Here is an 18,633-nt window from a genome sequence, read left to right on the forward strand (position 1 = left end):
CGTCCTTATTATTATGAAATACGACGGATATGTGTATTGATATAGGTAAGTAACTATACTGTACTGAATATACGGCCATTGTTACGTAAACGGATTTCCGGGAAGGTTTTTCCTGGATAATAATCGCATAGAAACTTTTTGCTAAGGATTTTATTTTGATTTATGATATTATTGGCTGGATAAAATGCTATAGGATATGTGCGTACTAAAATTGAGTATTAAAAAAAGGAAGAACAATAGATAGTACACAGTTACAGGTACTATTTAGAACCTTTTTGAATGAATAGAATGCTTTAGGTCAAATGTAAAACCCAAGTAAAAAATAAATAAAAGGAAAATCAAATGATTATCAAATTTTGCTTTCCGTTATATCAGTAAAGTTTTTATTTACTTATAAATATGTAAACTATTACATTTTAAATATTTTGTTTCCGATTCCAAATTCCTGTCTTATCATTAAGAGCAACGACCAATTCAAAATATTTTGAATTTTGAAGGCTGAACATTTTCTGATATGATAATCAATTATGAAATATTTATTTTTATAACTGAATGTAATGTGTATCAGCCCTGCATATCTTACGAGGCGAGCATTGACCACGCGTGGTCGAATCGTGAACACGTTTTTAGGCAATGGCTCCTTGTTTCATCATTTTATCAATATCTCTTGACGTACTAACCCCCGTTGATTTTATAGACTTAATATATCTATACTAATGTATAAAGCTGAAGAGTTTGTTTGGTTGAACGCGCAAATCTCAGGAACTACTGGTCCAAATTGAAAAAATCTTTTTGTGTTGAATAGACCATTCATCGAGGAAGACTTTAGGCTATAAACCATCACGCTGCGACCAATAGGAGCGAAGATACAATTAAAAATGTGAAAAAAATAGGGCAATTATAAGTCATAACTTATATCTTCTACCCACGGGGACGAAGTCGCAGGCTACAGCTAGTTCTTGATAAAGTCAAAGTTTGCTATTCTATGCATGAGATATGTACCTGTGCAGATTCGATCTTAACGCAGGCAGAGTTGAAATGGGACATTTTTGTGTGAATATACTTTCTTAATGAATTGAAGGAAAGCATCGTGATGAAACCAGGTTTATGCCAAATATTGGAATCTGAAATCTGAAACCCACGGTGAGCTAGCGTGGTGATCAATGCTCAAAACCTTCTCTATACGAGAAGAAGCTATGTAAAGCAGTCTAAGTATATCAAGATTAAGAATTTTAGTGCCTCATATTTGTCCTTAGTAGAAGATACGTGAATTATATTAGCAATTTTCTGTGGTATGAGAATTAAACTCTAGTTTGTTTAGTGGCTTCAAAAGCGGTATTATTCCGAAAAAGTTCGGTTTATTTTAAAACACTTTATGCGTTTATATAAAGGAACAGATTACGCAGAAAAATCAACCTGCTTAGACATGTTTTTCTCGTGATTTCATTAACTATTGGAAATATTTTCATTAACATTTAGGAGTAAAATCTGACACTAACTTAAATAAAAATAAGTTATTAAAAAATTCTGGCATTTCACTTAAAAAAAATAGTTTTGAAAATAGACTTGAAGCGAAAAGTTTTCATATTATTTTTATTATTTCTGGCATAGTTTAACACAAATTAGGTACATAAACATAATTCCATACCTCTCTCACTCAGTGTCTTTGGAAATCCCAAACATCCAATCTAACTCCATGTCCTATCAATGAAAGATCACAGGCAGAGACGAAAAAAAAATCATCTATTTTTTTTGTTTTCATTAATTCCGAGAGAAACACCATATTTGCTTGAATATGGGAATACACTAAATTTGATTCACATTTCGTTTTAGTAATGTTTGTTTTGTTTTGGTTAGATTATAATTGTTTATATACCTATGCGTCGTCGCTATATGCAGATAATTTTTAGCATTATCATACGTTCAAATAATTAGTGCATGCCTTTCGAGATGTTGTTATTACGAGTAATACATTTTTAAGTTATCTAATGAAGATCTATGGTAAGGAGACTTCTTTATTTGGTGTAAAAATATCAAATACTTAAGTTGGCTTACCATAACTCTAGATACTTGGAACAAAAATGACTGATAAAGAAGTGATCATCCCCACGTTATTTAATAAATCCTTTGTATAAAAATATCGGTGAGGAAGGTGGAGGAATGTTGATGCGTGACTTGGATTAGCCTATGCCCAGGAGTGGAAGTCGATAGACTGAATTGACATTGAAATGAAGAATATATACAATGGCAAAATCATTCCAGAGGCATTATCTCCCAGTCAACCAAGAGAAGGTGCAAAGAAACAAGGAGAAATCTCTAATATCTGAAAATTTAACATACACCATTGCAATTGGCCAAAACTTCATTAAATTTTTGGCAAAAGTCCTTAAAATCACTCGAAATATTGTGTTGTTACAAAAAAAAGCATTTAATTTTAATCAACCTCTTTCCTTTGAATCTGCAGACAATTAGGAAAAATCCCCAAAGCTCTAAACTCACCATGATTCAAACTTAAAGTAATTTGGTTTAATTCCGCTAAGGGATCTCCTGTGACGTCACCAGGTCACCACACAGACCCAAGTGACAGCTATGACACGTTGACCACAAAATGGCCACTAAATAAAACAAGAAGTAAGCAAGGAGTTTTTATTGCTTTGGTATTTCTTCCTATATTAATTCCAGTTACTGGGTAACGAGGGTATTTCCATAAACCTTTTGCTTGTATTGACTAATAACAAATTAGTTGCTACACTTTATTTTTGGTGTCTTAAAATAATTAACTTAACTTCTGGTCACGACTAACCCACAATAGCATTGGGATATGTTAGTTTTCAAAGACTAGGTAATATCCTGGTCGTATTCTTACCTTTTCTGGAGCCTTGGGCTTTGCTATTGAGTAACTAATTATTTTATATAATCTTTATCATGAAAGAAAACCCTCATCGAAATTCGTACAGACTTTCGCCTGAAAAAAAATGCTTTATTTTACTGGTAACTGCCTTGTGGTATACCAAACTGAGTGTGAAAATAATTAATTTTCATATTACTTCCAATAATATTACTATTTGACAACGATGTAGTCATAAACAGTTGTTGGTTTGGTAATTAAAATAATAAAAATTACAAATTTTAATTATGCTGTCGTTAGCCAGACTACTTTGTGAGTTCAAGAACTGGTTTATAACTCGACTTGAAAAAAGATATTCATAAATGCTGCATCAATTTCATAAAAAAATAAGTCGATAAAAATTTCATTCATAAAAATTTCACAAAAACTATCGTCTTTTAGTAGATATCAAATTATCATTAGCTGTGAAGGAAAACCTTGTAACATGAATTTAATTACAGCAGATACCAATATTTTAAATCCCAACAAACACAATCTAGTAGACAATTGCATAGAAACCGATCTTTACAATAAGTATCGTGTCTTAAACTTGACATTTCAATCATTAGAACTATTTTTCAGCGTAATAATAATAGCACTTCATAAACTAGCTTCTTGGAAGGACTTCCACACTAAGGAATTTAATCCTTGTAACTCGGGAGTTTCACAAAAATTCAATTCTCATGCTTAAAGACACCCAGACTTAAAACAATCATTCATGGAGCCCATAAACGCTAGAAACGTTGCGTACAGTGGGTTTGGAGTTGTGACCTCAACCACTCGGCTATACATGCAGTCTTTTAGGTAATAGCTGTATGCCTGCACGTTACGAGTATTCAGATCATGCATATGCCTGAGGCAAGCCTTTTTATTGGATACCGGGCTGATTAGACAAGGGACTATAATCAAAGGCACAGAATAGGGATTTAGTGCTAGCATGGACTGAAAATTCTGAGTCCATTTCTTGACCGGAGTAGCATACCCTGGACGACTTCAACAAGGCACCGGTAAGTTCTCCCGTACTGAGATGGTTACAAATTTAAATTAATTTAGCTGATTCGAGATAAGATCACGCCATTGCCAGCTGGCAACTATACCCCATGTTAACAAGTCACGACACAAAAAGATTGCCATTATCAATCATTTACCTCGAATATTATCGCACTTTAAAATATTGTTTGTAAATAATAAAGCAACAATGTTAACCCCGTGGCTCTGTTTGTGTTAAATTAATAACTTGTCGTAATAAAGATAAATAAAATATAAATTATGGCAGATGATTTCTATGAGGATATTGAATGCTTTAATTTAAATTTGCAGTCTCGGGTTTCTCGTCATCATTGGCCTGGAAGATGTTCACTGCTGGACAAAAATCACCATGTTGATTTATTTTGCCAGACTTTCTGCCCGTAACGACTCTCAAAAACAACCCACAATCTAAGGTGCCTTCCGAAAGATAGAGGAACTCGTTATGACAAAGATGGTCAGCCATCTACGGACCGATCGTATCAAGCGTATCTTTACTGTGATCAATTAATTTGTGCAGTTATAGCTTAGCCACAAGCACATGTTTACCTAAACTAATAATTTCTATAACTTGATGAATGAATAAAGGGTAAAACCCCATTTAGTATTTCCGAGAAATCGGAATAAAATTGAACAATTTATTATTTACTTATGAGCTGTCATTAAAACATGTTATTATTTATACATCCGACAAACTTGAATGATATGTCCTGGGTTAGTTCCTAGGTGTTGGTCATAATAGACTTGTATTAATTAATCATTGCGAAGAGGAAAATGATTAAGTTCGTTATGACATGGTAACGGGAAAGAACGCAGAAGTACAGGGTATTGACAATGACGTCTTCAGAAAACATTATGGATATCTCATGGAGAATTAAGGAAGAATTTTGAAGTATTATTTCATGTAAAGGTTTCTTTTTTGGGACAAAAGAAAAGGATTCATAATCTTAAGTAACTTATTTTTTAAAGTTAATGTTGGTTTATCAAAGTCGGCACTTGTTGTAAGACTTTTTGAATAAAAGTAGTTGTATGTTGGACACATCTTGATCACCACCTTAAATCACTTTTAATGAATTCATTGTGAGGTTGAAGACATCGTTACATTAGAATTTTGTGTCTCAAATAGAGATGTACTCAATACTCAATACTTTATTGCTTCCATAATGTAGTTAGTTACAGGTGGTAATTTTAGGTACAATGATCAATTATGGAGATGTAATTAGATGCTAGCGGGCGATTGGTAATAAGAAACAATGGCTGGTCTTTTTCTCCTCTTCCTCTCTTCAGTAATCGATGTTTCTCTTTTCATTTCTGGTTGTTATATCTTTGTTTCTTTCAATCTTTTTGTGCGCATATTATAAGTGTATTCCATCCACGTTTGATCTATAACGTTTATAAGCAAAACTTCAATATTGAATAAAGTTTTTTTTGCGTTTGCTATGCTACGGTTCGTTGTCAAATAGTTTATGTGTAGCTTACCGTGACATCCAAATATCATTGGAACTTCGAATATTCTAGTGCGATGACTTTGCAGTTTTTGTCAAGTTCCATGCAAAGGTGTTGACTCCACCACAAGACTTTGGTTGAGGTCACCACGCTAATCTCAAGAGCAGAACAAGCGTTTGTGTGATCGATGAATGTTTGTTTTGAGGTGTTTTGTGCATGTGACTTGATTCTTCTTCGAACCCTTCGCGACGGAACAAATCGAACAGTCGATATGGATTAAATAGTGCGGGATATTTATTTAGTACGAAAAAGAAGAAATTAAGTCATAATAGCAGCATAGAAAATTCCAATGACTTATGTGAATAACTTGATGTCGTAGTTGCTCAAAAGACAGAATTGAAGATGTTATAACTCCTGGTAGGTTTAATTTTAGAAGATTTTCAAGAACTGGAATTGTTAAGAACTGGCTCTTGGTGTAGTGTCTAGTGGCCCAGAATGCTATACTGGAGGCCGTAGGTTCAATACCCACCCAGGACAAATGTTTGTGTGATGAGCACGATCATTTGTTCTGTGTTTGGGCGTAATCTATCTATAGTATGCAATACATGTATTTATCAAGATTTGCGACTAGATGGCGTTGTGTAAAAGTTGTGTATAATTTTATGTCTTTTATATTGTTATACGGACTTAGATACGGAGTTGAATGGACACACTTCATCAATACAGAACCAAGGCCAGTCAACCTCAACCTATAACCCAAAACGTCGGCAAATAACGACGTTTTAGTCTCAAATCGAAATAATTTCCTCATTGATATAAATTAAATGCATACATAAACAACAAACACTGTCCTAACAGAATTATAAGAGAGTTATCAATATTTTATTAAAAACACACCAAAACTACTGTTTTTATTGACCTCTCGATAATATTTGATATGGACAGAAACGTGAGTTCTGAATAATGAGTTTTTTGTTCTGATAATAATGTTATTTTCGTCAATCTTTTTTGGGCGTATTATGTTGTATTGTGCAACTTCTAATAAGGTTTTATTTTCAAATCAAACAAATCTTGCAAATTACATTTGACACATTAAGTACCTGGTTTCCAATGAGCTGAAATTTTATTTACATGTTTACATTAGATGATTTTATGATGACATTGAGTTGATCTGATGCTGAAGTAGCAAAATGCACAAAGCAGCTTTGGTAAAAAAATTAACAACCCCAATATATGGATTCGTTTGTCTAGTCTTATTGACTACTTTGTTATCAAAGAAGGATAGAAATGTAAAAGATTAATGAAAGGAAAAGGAGACCCGTTTTATGTTTTTTTTATATGCCTTTGATTTTATAGGACACTCGGAACCGCTTGCGCATCATCTGTGTGGTTTAGGGTTTAGTAGTAACTAACTAACTCCCTCGTTGGTATAGTATTCATGGCTTTCCCAAAGTTAATAAACCTTGCCATGATTTAGCATATAATAAAACTAGACTCACTCAAATGCTTGTTCTACGCGGGGATCGAAACCACGACGAGCCGCGCACGTATGGCTTGGCGGGGTAACCTCAACCACTCGACTTCCGTGTAGTCAAGACTGTCATTAAGAAATACCACACCATGATTTGATATATTGTTATTAACTTAGTTTTCATCATGATTTCCTTTCCTAAATTTTCCAATTCAAAAGTAAATAAAATATTGTTATACACGCGTATAAGGTAGCCTTAACTTCTTTTTTGCTACATAATTGACTTTCAATGTCAATTCAGTTGACTACTGTATTATATTACTATTAATTGTAATCAGACGTAAGGCAACTGAATTGGTAGTTATAAAATACTAGCTGTTGCTCGCGACTTCGTCCCCGTGGGTAGAAGATATAAGTTATGATTTATACCTGCCCTGTTTCTTTTCACATTTTCCATTGTATCTTCGCTCCTATTAGTCGCAGCGTGATGATTTATAGCCTAAAGCCTTCCTCGATGAATGGTCTATTCAACACAAAAAGATTTTTTCAATTTGGACCAATAGTTCCTGAGATTAGCGCGTTCAAACAAACAAACAAACAAACTCTTCAGCTTTATATATTAGTATAATATAGATTGCACAAAGATTAATGTTCTGGGTTTGTCAGTCTTTAAGATTTTTCTTCTTGAAGTTTTTAATATCCAACTCTATCCTGCACCAAGCAATTACCATTATGCAACTTGAGTTTTATAACGCTCGCGTAAGGTATCGAAAGCTTGCTAGGCTTCGTGCAATTACTAAGGGGCTAAATCGATAGATCGATTTCAGCAGTTATTTTCTGTGGCTTTTCGATGAAACATTTATCCCGAGTTCCTTGGGTAAATATTTATTTAAAAAAAGCAATCAATTTTTTTTATATCATTTATCTATAAAGTCATATTACATACTAGCTGTTGCCCGCGACTTCGTCTGCGTGGTTAGAAGATATAAGTTATGACTTTTTCTTCGCTCCTATTGGTCGCAGCGTGATGATATATAGCCTAAAACCTCTCTCGATGAATGGTCTATTCAACACAAAAAGAATTTTTCAAATCGAACCAGTAGTTCCTGAGATTAGCGCGTTCAAACAAACAAACAAACAAACAAACAAACTCTTCAGCTTTATATATTAGTATAGATTAACTTTTTCAGTTGACAAAATATTTTTCAAAATCTCACTACTTCTTAAGATAGCCCACTCCACCGAAAAAAACCTCTTCACAATATTCGTTCAGCGTCACACATACACGGACTCATACAAGTTCTCAATTTCAGTAACTCTAACATTTTCAAAGAAACTCATGAGTGACCCACCTGACAATATTCGTCTGGAACTGTCATCATAACTTACCATTGATCACCACGCTTGCTACTGACCAACGTATTTGGAACAAAAAAAAAGGCTGACTCATGGATATTCGTGATATAATAGCTGACAAAAAAATAATTTGTTTTGGTTGGTGTGAGACAATAGTTAGAGCGGGTTCCGTCAAATATTCTCCTGCGGTTGATCATTTTATCTGTTGCGGTATCGTGGGAAAGCTTTTAGAGAATGTGCTTCGTAAGCCATGAAACCAGGTGTACATCGACCTTCCGAAAAGAAGATCACGTAATAATTACGTTGTAATTTGTCAACAAGGCAAATTGTTTAAATAAAAGGAAAATTATCCCATTGTTGGGAAGGAAAAATGAAGTGTTATATTGTTTTCCTTTATAAGAAAAAAAGGAAAATTGACCTAAGCAAGGAAGGAAAATTCTGTAACAGTTTTTTGCTTTCTAACTGACGCTCGCAGCTAAATCTGCCTACATACCTACAGATCCTCGTACATTTTTAAAGGCTCTAGCATAAATGAAAAACCTAAACAGCTTCAAAAAATGTTATTGACAACATTTTTTAAAATTGTAAAGGTTTTGAGCTTTTGAGTCAGCTCTTATCCTTTCTATTGATTACGACTGTTGAAAATATAATGAACTAGCTGTTGCCCGCGTCTTCGTCCGCGTGGTTAGAAGATATAAGTTATAATTTATACCTGCCTTCTATCTATCTATCTGCCTTCTATCTATCTTGTAGGATTCTTTCAGCGTTTGCAATGTAAGCGCAAAAAATGAGTTTTTTTACGACCTCACATTAGAAATCTCAAAAATTGTAGCCTATGTGTTATTCTGATGTATAAGCTATATTGTGGTAAAGTTTCATTCAAATCCATTCAGTAGTTTTTACGTGAAAGAGTAAAAAACATCCATACATCCATACTTACAAACTTTCGCCTTTATAATAGTAGTAGGATGGAGCGAGCTAAAAATGAGAAATGTAATTTGGTTGGGACTGGTTACATTGCCGAAAACGGTGTAGTTCGGGACTGAAGATTAACTGACGAACCACAAACATTTTTCATTTAAAACAAACATTCCCTTTTCTACCATTTAAACGAAGAAAAAGATATTCCATAACCCAAGTCCACTTTCATAGTAAATAACCAGGAAAACAATGGTACTAATAAAATTTTAAATTTCCTCTTAATTACCATAATAACTGGAAAATGATGGTATTGTTCACTTAAATTATTAACATAATAATCATCTTCCGTTAAGTTGATAAGGAGAAAGTAATAAATTGATCCTTGGGAATTATTTATTTGTTTTTTCTCCTTTTCTCAAAAGGGTTTTTTTTTAAGAGAATCTTTTTATCAAGAGAAAAATCCGACGCAAAAAAGCACATTTAATTACACAAAATTAGTAGACAAAATATGTTTTTAATGTAAGCTGGAGAGAAAGTCTTCTATATTATAAAAACTAACAAATTTCTGTTACTCTCATCTCAAAAACTAATTAACTAAGATTGATGAAATTTGACATAACTATATGATAGATATCCTGAAATAACACAATCATAATAACCTAAATCAAATTTATTTCAAATAAAATTATAAAAATATTTTGTTGTCGTAAGCCAAATTATAAATAATTTCTATTACTTACATCAGTAACTTACCGTGCAAAAGTTGTATGAGGATTTAGGTAAAAATTACATGCAGACTCACGCATGATTGAATAAATGGGCATTGCCGCAGGTGTACCATTCCAAGATATTTTGTTACTGATACGATACAGCTTTGGCAACCAAGTATATACTGTCCTGGATTTGGTCAGGCGAAATATTATGTTACATACACACATAAAATGTATTCAGACACGGATCGTAGTCGAACAGGATAGTTCAATATTTATTTGATAGGAATTGGGTAAAATGTTTATAGCTAGCTGTAGCCCGCGAGCTCGCTTGCTACAAAGCGAAAATGATCGAAACATAAAATCGGGATAAAAATCTATTTTATGTGTTAATCCTGGTTATAAACTATCTTTGTAACAAGTTTCTGTTGCGTTTGTAATATTAGTACGATTGGGTGAATTTCAACAGGTCCAAAAAAATCTTCATTTCCGTGGATTTTTTATTCTTCAACTTTAGAACAATAAAAAATAGTGTTTTCTCAAGTTTTCGATCAGATATGCAGTTTTGCTTAATATCTAGCAGATAGCTTAAAAAACTAATGAGATATACAAGATTGAAAATTCCGTGCCACGGCGATGAAACATGCATGCACGGCAATGAAACAGGCGTCCTTGGCAATGAAATGTTATTATAGTGTACAAGAATATTTAAATGATAAAGTTAATCATTGAAACAAAAATAAATACTATTAATTTATACGCAATAATAATAGAATATAATGTGTAAAAATCCAGTCACACATGATATTATTTTTATAATATAACTATAAATAGATACATTCCTGTCTAGTGGCGAAACAAACATAAGTCACGGAAATGAAACACGTGGCCACGGCAATGAAAGGAAACTGTTTTACAAGGCACGGCGATGATATTTTTTTCATTCCCGTGTATTTTTTTTCATTGCCATAGCAAATTTTGTCCGGAAACCACGGAAATGAGAGCACGGCGATGAAAATCAAGGGGTATAATTCAATTTACTAAAAAACTGGTAATAATTCACAGTAATGAACACTTTACAAATAAGCTAAATATAAATGGCATTGTATTGAATGCTCAATCGAGATTAAAAACTTATTGAAATAGAAGTTAGACCTATCCACGGCGATGAAAGAAAAAATGTCCAGTACCAAAAAAATTGAATACTTTTAATTATAGCTCGAAAACGCAGGCACGTACACACGTCGTTCCTTGTCTAGCCTTTCGACGTTACTTATATGCAACGTTTAACGCAAAACGGGAGCGACGCAAAACGTTAGAATATGCAATATTCTCAAATATGTTTAGGACATGGCGATGAAAGGTAGTTCTGGGACAAATGGTTTTTTATTAACCATACGTTGTATTGTGTAAATATTTGAATAAATGTATTCCGAGTCAATACTCTAACTATTCACGAACCAAATAAAACTAAGTTTTAATATAGATAACGATACATTTTTGATCAATGGTGACTTTAATACATCAAGGTGAGTCGTGGACAAACACGGCGATGAAAGATTATGTGGTTTAACTTTTTTTTTTGGAAAACCTATTAATTATATTAATAAAATATTTAGTGCTACAGATAGATTTTTATGTCATCTACCTAAAAAAAAAATGTTAGAACATTATAACAATGCTTTTTAGTACCGATTTCATCGATGCCACGCAATTTTTGGGACCGGGAAATTCACCCGATTACGTTCTTAATATAAAACAGGGTAACACTAATAGGGTAATCACTTTTAGATGTCAAGTCTCCACTTTTTTTAGCTATTTGCAGGTGAGATTACTTAACTGCTTATAGCCTCTTTTTAAGTCCAGACAATAGCGTTTTCATATAGAGTAAATTCTTGGAGTTTTTTTCCTGGACTGGCCTTGGAAGAAAGAGCCAGATCGATCGAAGCAAGTCGTTACCATCAAGGAGAATGCATGCTGGAAGTAATTTGATTCTCAATGCAATTTTCCAGGAGTTAGCGTTGAGTCGAAGGGAGTGTCAAACCTTTAGAGGTCAAACCTTTACAGCCGTAAGCCCACGTGCATTCCTTGGCTTGGCTTCCAAGTTACCCTTTCGGATAGTCCCACTGGTCTGGCAGGCATCGGGTCCACAGAGTCTGCTCGCGCTGAGGCACGCGTTGAACACGAAGACGCCGTAAAAGACAGCAGTTTCTCACATATTTCAAGGTGAAATCTAATATATCCCTTCTTTATGCAAAACTTCCTACGGACTTACTGCAATTTTTCACATTTAATAGTTTCCTAAATTCCAAAAAATCGATATCTTGACACCTCTTTGGGACACGTCTGCGGTCTGTCAGTTTATGCTCAAATATCGTATTCAATGGAACGTAAGTATTAGAGAGACTTTTTCAATCTATTCATTAGTTAAAAACGGTAATTAAGTATGGTTGATTAATAATGATTGAGCTGTATCAATGTTGCAGTAATTGCTGTGATTTATTTAAATCAAACGACTCATACTACATCATACGGGGGTTTCACAAACATTCGAGTCACATGCACAAAGACACCCAGACTCAGGACAAGCATTCGTGGATGACACATATGTACATATATTATACTTGTTTTACAAGCTACAGTAGAATTGGCTTGGTTATTTAGTCCACATGCCTATCCGATCAGTTTGAAATCATTTATTTCTGAACTGCATTCAAAATTTGAATAAAAGAAATAAGTATGTCTACCTAGCAACACAGATGGTTGTAGATTAAAGCATTTGTACATGATTTCCAATAGCGTTCTTGGTATACTTTACAAAAGGTTCCAAATCCAACAATTCTGGTACTTTAAGTACAAGCCAAGTCACTTTACATCTACCAAATAACATTATTTTAAGAGCATGCCGTCTGTATAATGATCTTATGAATAACGGTAATAGTGAAACCCTTATAGATGTTTTTAACAAACTCATTCACCATTGTTTGGGTTCTCTGAACATTTGAGATTTTTTTAGTTTTATATAATTTTTTTTTTGATACTGAAATATTGTTTTTCTCTTCTTTTTCATACCTGTTTAACATTGTTCTTGGCGCGAATGTATCGTTTAAGTGTGGAAACTGTTTTGGATTATGTGTTGTTTATTGTGATTGTAATTGTTTATGTATAATATCTGTTTGTTTTTCTAATAAAATAAAGCATTGTACAATGGTTTTTCCGTCGCTCCAACGAACTCTACAAGTCAACATTGAGCTTGACCGATATTCATTGCAATACGTTTTTTAACAATCACTTTTTGCGGGTTTTTTTCACGGCCGATTATATAATAGGATTGTCTGTCTGTTGAACCATTGAAGCATGCGATTTGAGGTCGTTTTAACTATTGTTCTTGTTTCTTGGAATATTGAAATAATTTTTCTTTGATATTTTTCGCTTTTTACTGTTTTCTAGTCGATTTTTGATTGAGATGATCTTTGACGAAATATAATAGGTATGTATTTTCGTAAGGAATTGTTCCAAAAATGATTTTCTCTCTTTTCCAACCGACTTGAAAAAGGAGGTTTTCAATAGGGATGATGACTGGGTATAAAAAGAAAAAATCTCATTAGTTCCTCGGTTAGCTAATTGAAAAGTATGAGACACGTATTTTTTCCTTTTACAGAAAAACTAGAATTGACAAAGATTAACTGCTTTAAAGTTTAGGAGAGGGGGCTTGTGACGTAACGATAGAGTAAAATATATACTCAATCGTGACATCACGCGTAAGTTTCATTCACTGTAATTTGGTCAATTTATGTTTGCAGGACAAACTCAAAAGTACATATCCATTATTAACAAAAAACTACAAGACGGACACTGCAAAAAAAAATGTCATCATCCCTATTGGTGTCTAATTTTTATGTTTATTATTTAAGAACTTTGGACTGGATAAAACGATTTTGTTGATTTCCTTTTTTGTTTGACGTATAATAGGTGTTATTTAGAACCATAAAAATTTCATCAAGTAGTTTAGTTTTTGTTGGACGTTCGCTGTATGTTTTTTTTATTGGCAAATTGCTTAAATCGTTAATACCGTTTTTAATAATAGGGCTTTAACATTGTGTAATACTTTTTATTAAATTTTATTCACAGTGCACGAATATAGGCTGATGATAATAATTACCAGCAGCCTAAATATGGGATATTTACCTAAATATACCTAAATATAGATGAATTACACCTAAACACACAACAAATGATCGTGCTCATCACACAAAAAAATGTCCTGGGTAACAATCGAAGCCGTGACTTGTGGTCTATCAGTCAAGGCCCCTAACCACTAGGCCAACAACAGGCCAGTCATCATTAGAGAAAATTGTCAATGAGAGTGCAGTATTTCTGCTCGTCAATAGAAACAAAGCTAAGACTTCAGAAAATATTAAAACGATTGCGACATAATTGTTATAACAGCCTCGACCGCGATAGCACATCCTACATTTAATCTTCTATTAAAATCACATTGTAAGAAACAACTTTAAAAATTATAAGTTTAGGCTATCTGCATTCGGTACTATTTTCTTTTTTATTTATTTTATAAAGTCGTGGTGGCCTTGCGGTTGTATACATGGATTTGGATAAACGAGGTGCAGGTTCGATCCTGACGCAAGCAAAGTTTCAATGAGACTTTTTGAAAGATTTATGTACTTTTTGATTAATTATAGACAAATATTTCAATCTGAAGTGAGTTTGTGTTGTTATTAAATGATCCAACATTTTGCTATACGGCTAGAGGAACGTGCCTAGCAGTGAGACGTATATAGGCTGGTTTTTTATTTATACTTAATTGAATAGAAGAATTACTCCCAAAACCTTCATGAAAAAGTCCAAATATTATTATTTTTTAATTCACGAAAGAGTTAATTAATAGAGAGAAATAATTAGAGCCTGATGTACTTACATAATATTTATTTTTTAAAACCATCAGCAAAATCATGGATTGAAAAATACGGTTTTGAAGTTATAAGACATACATGAGTTTGTATAAAGCAATGTTAAGTCCTAAATTTTCCCTTGCCAGGGTTAGCCTCAGTTTAAAAGTAGCGATAACCTATATTTTATTTCATTTTGTTGATATTTAAATATGTCAAATATGAGTTTCTTATTCAAAATTTATTGTCTTAAAATTTCTAACCTTACTTTCAAAATAACTCCTAAATATCATATTATACAAAAGCGAAAAATGCAAATATTCATTGACGCATTTATTTATCCTTCTTGGTTAATATTTTTTCGTCACTTTTGATCTAATGTTATTTTATCATGAATTGATTAGGCGCTAAATTAATTACTTGCCTAAGGAAATACATGCTTTGACAGACGCGTACGCACATTATAACCTCCAAACTCGATTGACATAGCTGGTGTCACAATTAAAACTAAATTAGCGAACTCAGCCTCGGCGTGAATTAAATATCAATGTGTATTACATACTAGATAATGCCCGCGGCCTTGCTTATGTTGTTAAGATAATAAGTATTAAAATACATTCGTGAAATTACCCTTTTTATTTGAAACTAGCTGAGTAAAGCCTTTGTTGGGTGGGGGTCTAGATTAATAAACACTCTGTGACACTCAACAATAAAGTGGTTTCCTATGGGTAATATATTTTTTTGAATCGGTTCAGTAGATCCAATTGTACCTCTTCATCGTATAACGTCACAAACTGAGCAACTTTATCTTTATATGATATTCGTAAAGATGAAACTCAATGTTCTGCGCAAGATTTTAAATAATACTTTAATAATTCTCGAAAAAAAATAGCTTGGTTTTACAAAGTTACCTAGACTTCAAAAACTTACATATTCCTCATCTAAGTTTTTTTTTACATTTCTTCTCAGGGTTTCCAGTTGAGAACTTCAAGAACTCATAAAGATACTAAGTTAGTTACTAATAGAATAATGATAGAAATCAAAATTAAATGAATTTTGAACAAGCAAGTGGCAATATGGCTATAGCATGAGATACAGTCTAGTGACAGATGAACGGACAGTCGGACAGACAGCGGTGCCTTCGTCATGAGTTTCCGTTCTTACTCTTTGCATACGGAACCCTATTTTTATTTTATTTTCTCTTAAATTGCACCACGTTATAAAAATCTAAATATTACATAACAAATACTGTACTAATTGGATTCATTAATTTTAACTTAATTCATATTTAAATTCGATCAAATATTTAAAAAACGCTAATAGCTTTTTAATTATAAATATCACCACTTGGGGTAAATTGTTGGTAATTAAAGATACATCGAACTAAGCAATTAACATAATGATTAGTAAATATTGGTGTTATATTTTGAAATGTTATGAAATTAATTAATTAGTTTGTTCTTGAAACAATTTAACCCTTATAGGATCACTTTGATGTCCATCCGTTCATTTGTTTATTTGTCAAGATCGTTTTTCTCTGGAACGCGTGATGTTATCTAACTAAAATCATCCAATAATCGAATCTACTGCCTCTCCAATCAACATATGATAAATAAATCTTCTGAGCCAACACAATCAAAAGATACAACTGTCTATTGGAGCTGCAAATTTTTGACACTCGCAAAAAAATTAAAACCTTCCTTCCTTCCGTACCAAACTTCCCGTGACATCAACATCTTGAAATTTCATCATCATCACCATCTCGCCTCCTAAATAGCACGCCATCGAGATCTATTTTCGGCTGCTCGCATCCAGCTCCTGCCAGCCATCTTACGCTCATGTGATCATCACTCCACCGTGCCTGAGGACGTCCTACACTACGTTTGTCGAGACGCGGTCTTTACTCTGTTTCTGCGGCAAATATGGCCCGCTCAAACTTGATACGAAACCAAGTCTTATACAACAGATTAGGGAAAATTTATAAAACACTAGCTGTTGCCCGCGATTTCGTCCCCGTGGGTAGAAGATATAAGTTATGATTTACACCTGCCCTGCTTTTTTCACATTTTCCATTGTATCTTCTCTGCTATTAGTCGCAGCGTGATGGTTTATAGCCTAAAGCCTTCCTCGAAGAATGAATTCCTCTTCAACACAAAAAAAAAAATTCGCGAGATTAGCGCGTTCAAAAAAACAAACAAACAAACTCTTCAGCTTTATATATTAGTATAGATGATGAATATCGTACATATTTTTACGGACGTTTAAGTGCACGTGTTCTTGTCGGTTTTTTAGTTTCATTTCTGCTTTGAAATTAATGCAAAAAATCTATAGAAAAAAAATAGTTCTTCGGGAATCAAAACCTATAAAGAGCCGTGTGCTTATTACTCGATTTAAGAGAGCAAGCGTGCCGCAAAGTCAATAATTATTGTTTGCGATCCAAGTATACTTGTTCTGAGTCTGAGTGTTTTTGTGCCTATGATTAAAATGATTATAAACGTCCCGCGGCAGAAGGATTCAATTCCTTAATTTTATTTAGGGCTAAATATGTTTATGTTTAAAACGGCATCCTATTACTGAAGCTCTGCTATCTGTTTGTCTATCTGGCACCACTCTGTCTCGTTTCTCATGACCAGTCGCATGAACCGTGATAGCTAGTTGTTTTTTTTTAATATACTTTTAATTGTGTGGCTTGCTATAGCAACAAATAATAAAAATAAACGATGAGTCGAGTTTGAGCAACAATACTGCACAAATTGATCGATCACAGGTCAGGCCACTGTTGTTCCGTGGATGGGTGACCATTTTTGTCATAACGAGGTTCTCCGTGTTTCGGAAGTCAAGTTAAATTGTGGGTCCCGGCTCTTATCCATACATCTTTGACAGTCGTTACGGTTAGTCAGAATCTTGAAAGTCTGACAACCAGTCTAACCAAGGGGTATCGTGTTGCCCAGGTAGCTGGGTTGAGGAGGACAGATAGGCAGTCGCTCCTTGTAAGACACTGCTACTTAGCTGCATCTGGTTAGACTGGAAGCAGACCTTAACATAGTTGGGAAAAAGCTACGATGATGATGATGAGGTATAAACATGAATTTGATGGAGAACATTTTGTTGCAAATCTGTATTTTTGCCTGTGTGTTCTGAACCCTCGTAGTCGTAATTACGACTCAAACTTAACCGATTTCTTTTATTACTTAACTATAATTTACAATCATTAATACGCAACGTGATTATATCAAATGTTTCTTAGTTGAAATTATTGTGAAACAATCCATTGAGTTGAGTGAACTGCGTTGATAACAAGATAAGTAATTTTTTTGAAAAATTGATATTTTATATTGTTTATATTTACGTCTGGAGTGATCCAGTTTTTAATACGTTTTTATTTTAACAACGCAGTGTTTTTTGGTACAAATTATAAATTGTTATGTAATGTTTTTGTAATAGAGAAGTTGAAGTTAACTTACTAAGCAACTTGTACCGGCAGTGTTTGTTATCATATACCTCCGAAACGGCTTGACCGAATTTGATTTATGGAGTTACGTACCAAAAGCTTAAAACGGAACAATGTTACTAACGGTCTGTTGTCTGCCTCTTGCAAAAAAATACTTTTCTTTACTGTTAATCTGTCTGTCACCACCCGGCCATATCTTCACTCATATATATCACTTTGATAGAACATTTAAATTATTCCCAGATGACGTATTTTGGTTGCTCCAATCACAAAAAAAAAAATGAAATTAAGTAACAGTTGCAAGGTCATCGATTTGTTGGGTGATAAATAAATTTGTATCTACCCAAACACACTGAACCAGTTTATTTCCCGGCTGTTAGTATAAAGTCTGAATAGGGGTATCGTGCTGCTCAGGTACCTGGGATGAAGATGTCAGATAGGCAGTCCGTTGTAAAACA

Source organism: Trichoplusia ni, chromosome 26 (genome assembly GCF_003590095.1).
Source record: "Trichoplusia ni isolate ovarian cell line Hi5 chromosome 26, tn1, whole genome shotgun sequence".
In the NCBI taxonomy this organism is placed as follows: domain Eukaryota; kingdom Metazoa; phylum Arthropoda; class Insecta; order Lepidoptera; family Noctuidae; genus Trichoplusia; species Trichoplusia ni.